This window comes from Bicyclus anynana, chromosome 13 (genome assembly GCF_947172395.1).
Source record: "Bicyclus anynana chromosome 13, ilBicAnyn1.1, whole genome shotgun sequence".
In the NCBI taxonomy this organism is placed as follows: Eukaryota; Metazoa; Arthropoda; class Insecta; order Lepidoptera; family Nymphalidae; genus Bicyclus; species Bicyclus anynana.
The window spans coordinates 1,889,834-1,895,355 of NC_069095.1; positions in this window are offsets into that span (position 1 = coordinate 1,889,834).

Consider the following 5,522-nt stretch of genomic DNA (forward strand, 5'->3'; position numbering starts at 1 on the left):
AGGCTCACTGTACCGGGCGTGAATTCCGAATCGAATGTTCATTGTAGGTGCTTGTGTGTAAAACAATGCACGTCTCAGACACGCGCCAATGATCCGACTCATATATTCAAAGTCAAAGAGCTGGTGAGCGAATCTAGTGAACGTTTTTACAAATTTTGATACAATGATAGCCTAGTAGATATTACCTCTGCCTCCGATTACGGAGGGTGTGGATTCGAATTCGGTCCGGGGCTTGCATCTCCAACTTTTCTGTTATGTGCATTTTAATAAATTAAATATCATGTGTCTCAAACGGTGAAGGAAAAACAGTAGCGTAGTAGGTGCAATTCTGCATTGTCACTTAACATCAAGTGAGATCGCAGTCAAGGGCTAACTTGTCAAGAAATAAAAAGAAGGTCAATAAACAACAGATTGGGAACCGATTGACAACCGAAAAAATCGAAGAATGTACGATTTTGACATCCCAAAACACAAAACTAAAATGAGTTTATAGGTAACCTACGCGCAATACATATAAGTATACAAACAAATAAAGATAACACTTTTGCATCCATTACACAGATGGGCGCAAATATGTAAGGCTGGCAATACAACTGAGAGAACCTAATGACGTACGAAAGCTCACGACTCCGTTCGCGTGAAATTCTGTTTTATACAAATACTGCTGGAACTATTGATTTTTCCGGGATATAAAATACCCTATGTTCTGCTATAAAGTCAATTTATCTCTATACCAAATTTCATCTAAATCGTTTCAAAAGTATAGCCGTGAAAAGGTAACATTGACAGACAGATACAGATATAGTAGACAGTATAGATTAGATATTATTTGTAAAAGCAAATATATTTTGTTAATAGATTTACCCACAACAAATGACACTTGGTCTCTCGGACTATACGCTTATCGCTCAGTTATAGCGAATTCAAGATTCCAAGTATAAAATTACCATCTCGGACGGTGTCTGAATTGAAATCCAGTCAATTCTTTCGGCATCTCAGCAATTTTTAAATAATAAATGTCGAATGTGATATTCATTGAATTTTTAGAGCGATATTTAATTTCATACAAGAACGACTGCGAAATACGCTATGCATTCTTGTAGTGTCCTTTTTTAGTCGCCAAAATTGAATATGACAGCTTTCATTTTTGAAGTTGGAAGGATATTACTCGTATGTTCATCTATTTTTTATATTCTTTACAAGTTAGACCCTGACTACAATCTCACGTGACGGTAAGTGATGATGCAATCTAAAGGATGAAAATCCACACCCCTTTCGGTTTCTACACGGCATCATACCGGAACGCTAATTCACTTCTTAAGGTCGAAGTCTACCACCAGCCAGACCTGAATCTCACCTCAACCGCGCATACCACTCCACCACGAAGGCCCTCAAATGTCTTCGTAGGCGTGGTGGGCAATAGCTCTATATTATTAGCTCTATATTTATCCATAAATGTGGTGTTTGTCCGGTAGATTATTTACTTCAATATAGCTTTAATGTGAGTATTAAAACCTGTTTATTGACAATGCTAAACTCGTAACTGCATCAGAAAGTAGGGCGGGCACCGATGTGAAAGTTGCTTCTTATTGGATTACTTACTTTATCAGTTGCTCGCTTAGAACGACCATTAACATCAGGTCATAAAACTACCTACTTACGACTTATGATTGAAATAGGCTGTAGAAGAAGTAGCAGTTCATAGAAACTAAGTCCTCATTCGCACGAGAGAGTTTTTTTAACGGACGTTAAAAAAGCATTCAAATATATGAAGCTTTTATTTTTTTTTATTGAGAAATAATACAATAAGGAACTTAGGTTAACTTATCCTATAACTATACAAATCATGCCCACGTGGAATGGTGGCAAGAATACTGGCTGCATTTCCGCGCTGGATAGCCAAGCTGATCCTTTGCGCAAAAAATGAGCCAGCCAGCTTCTGTCACCAGTCGAGGCAACTAGCCGCGGTGAAATGATTCGGTGAATTTTTTTGGCACTGCGACTCCATGGCCCAAGGGTCTCCACGGCAAAAGGTACAAAAATATGTAACTTGCAGTCAGAGAAGCATACTTGTGCCACTTACTGGTTTCAGCTTTTTCTACTGCGGCTCCCGGTCTTGATTCTGTCCCCCTGAAATGACATAGTGCTAATGTGTCAACGCATGTGCGTCCCACATTAGGGCCCGCCCCATTTCCCAGGGAACCAGCGTCAATCCATCAGGTCTCTTGCCACTGGAAATAGGATAGGTCGGCTTCTTTTGTGAGTATGACTTCGAATCCTTGTTTTAACTTGATACCCACCTCCGTTCATTCCCTAAATATAGAAAATTTATTTACTTTCTTTAAAAAGTTACTTGGCTATGAAAAAAGAACTATCTAATTACCTGTAATTTCTTTTTTCGACAAATTATCTATCCATGAGTAAGGAAATTAATTGATTATGAAACGCGGCTAAAACTAACGAGATACAACATCGGAGTATGCACGACTAATTTCGAAACCGTACGGGGCCCTTAGTCATGAGCTGGTTCTTGCAACGCACGATCCAAACCGAGTAAGGTAATTCTATCTTTGTCTTAAGATATGAATTGATATTATCAATTACTAACGTAGAAAGTCAGTCGATATCCAATTTTCAGTTGTGGCCGAAGAATTGTCACTTGTCAGTAATGACGAAATGTTATCAAGGTATTATAATTAATTGATTATGAAACTCGGCTAAAGCTCACGTGATATTAGGTCGGAGTATGCCCAACTAGTTTCGAACTCATACGGGGCCCTTAGTCATGAGCTGGTACTTGCATCGCGGCACGATCCGTTTGCAATTAATATGAATAACCCTCACGATAGTTTAAATTCTAAGGTATTATAACACTTCGCCGGTTATAATGAATTCGTAGAATCATTTTATTATAAGTCTAATACCCACGTAGTTTTTATAAAACAAATTCAACAACTTGTTAAGGTCCTCCAGACTTAGCTCTTCAAAGAAACTTCTCAAACGATGTTATAAAAACCTTGCAAATTCAGCGGAAAAAATATAATCCGACAAGATTTTACTCTTTACTCAATTCCCTGAAAATCCAACATTATTTTGTTCTACAGATTTAGGGTCAACGCAGAATTATTAACTAAGTTCGTTTTATTCAAAAATAACAATAATTTATAAAATATTAATTTCTAAATTGATCCGAGTTGAAAAAACATAAACTAAATAAATAAACTTACAAATACAAATCTGGAGAACCTAATCAACATCATTATCAGCCTTTTTTAACAGCTAAGGCCCGGCCTTCCTCCCTATAGAACAGATTATTCATCATTTTCTCACTGAGATGTCAAAGTCAATCAATGATGTCATTATCAAATGTCATTATTAACATAATTTGATTAGATGTTTCAAGTTTGTGTCAATTCCTTATTAAAACTGTCGCCTGTCATTTAGATACAAATATTGCAAAGAATTTTAGATCAAAGGGCCACGAATTATATTGCCCATTGTAACAAGTAGTTTAACTGCTTAGGCAAATATAGATTTCTTTGATTATTGTTCTCATGAGTTCTTCTTAATATTGTCCTAATTTATGGTAATTTTTCAGATCTGTATCATTTGTATAATTTGGGCCCGATTTTGTATAGAGACTGGGTTTATCCTCTCTTAGAAAAGCTTTATTGTACTTTATTACACAGAACTCGACTTAAGGATTTCGTGTTCTGAGACTAACCTCTGGACTCAATCCGTTTGTGAAGCCGCTGAGACAGATTACATAACATCTCACTGTTAAAAGGCCGTAGAAAATGCCAAAAAATAATCTTTTTAACATAAAATCACATATTATCACACTAATCACATCACACTAATATTATAAAGGCGAAAGTTTGTGTGTGTGTGTAAGTATTCGTTTACGCTGCGACTACTGAAGCGATTTGGCTGAAATTTGGAATGGAAATAGATTTTACTCTGGATTAACACATAGGCTACTTCTCATTCCGGAAAAATCCATGGTTCCCGCGGGAGTCGTGAAAAACTGAATTCGACGCAGACGAAGTCGCAAGCGTCCTCTAGTTTTAACATAAAAATGATATTACTATTTCATCTATATATCATATATTTTGATCTTAACCCAAAATTACTAAAGCGATTTTCATGAAAATAAAGTAGGACCAATCTGAAAGTCTTCCAAACAAAAAACGAATTTTCAAAATTGGTTAATAAACGATGAAGTTATGAGGTAAGAACCATTAAAAAAAAACATACGCGTTGAATCCTCCACCTTTTTTGAAGTCGGTGAAAAAGACATACAAAGAATAACTATTATGATTAACAAGACACTGAAACACCATTTATGAATTGCACACCCGTTTCTACAAATAGATGAAGAAGATGCATGCACGGCGTAATTTGACATGCAACGGACAGCAGTTGCACTCAGAAGCTAGCAAATTCGTGCAATTTTATTTACAATTCTATCACAATTGCATAAGGACGATATTCTATTGTCGCACAATAATAATAGAAGATATGTCCCTCGGTCTGCGTCTTCAATAATTTAGTAAAAGATGACAGATCGGGAACTAAAATGTATTGCTTAATTGGCTATTTTTGCACATACAAATATTTCTTTCTTCGAAATGCTTATTATAAAAAATTCAATAGATTAGTGATTTTTTAACAACATTGTATCAATATCTTTTGTGGTAGCTACTGTTTTGGAGTAAAACCACAGAATACATAATAACAACAACAAATCTACACAAACAAAGTACAAATCTAACTGTCCCACTCAATTGGTAATTGTATCACAAAACACAAAAAACTCTCATCAATTGTTTAGTTTATGTGTAGTAAATTTTTACTGACAAATACTGTACATCTATTTGATTATTTATTTAAATAGCCTTGCCTCCTCCAGAATGTGTTTTCGGTTATTTAGAGTCTGGAAGTTTAGTCTAATCATGTTTTTAAATAGCTTGTTGATCCAAGGTCTGCGCTGTCCCTAAAGTTCCTAGGCATTAAATGAGGCGTTTTATTTCTAAAACCCAGGCCTAGGGAGTTAAATTTTGTAACGGCCCTCGCCCTAACGAAAGCTTGACTGAACACAGGTAATTTTTCAAAGGGCTCCCTTGGAGTCTTGAATAAATCAATAAAACCAGTTAAGACAATGACACACTCAAAACACGCAACTTCAAATCACATTGTATTTGTAGTTATTACAAAAAAGACGTAATGACCAAACTGATTACCATATGGTATTCATACGAATAATACTAAAATGTTGACCTTATATTTTGCCGATTTCATTCTTTCCATACCTAGATATTTAAAATGATTAATTATGTGACTACTATTACTATGGAGTAAAGTATAATTTGTACTTAGTTCATTCGTCGGGAAGATACTTTATGGTACTCGTATTTAATATGATAATTACCGTAAATATCTTTGTCCAATTATATCCCATCTACGCTACCCTACACCCCTCCACAATATACATCTGCCTTTTATTAGTTGTTGTAATTACA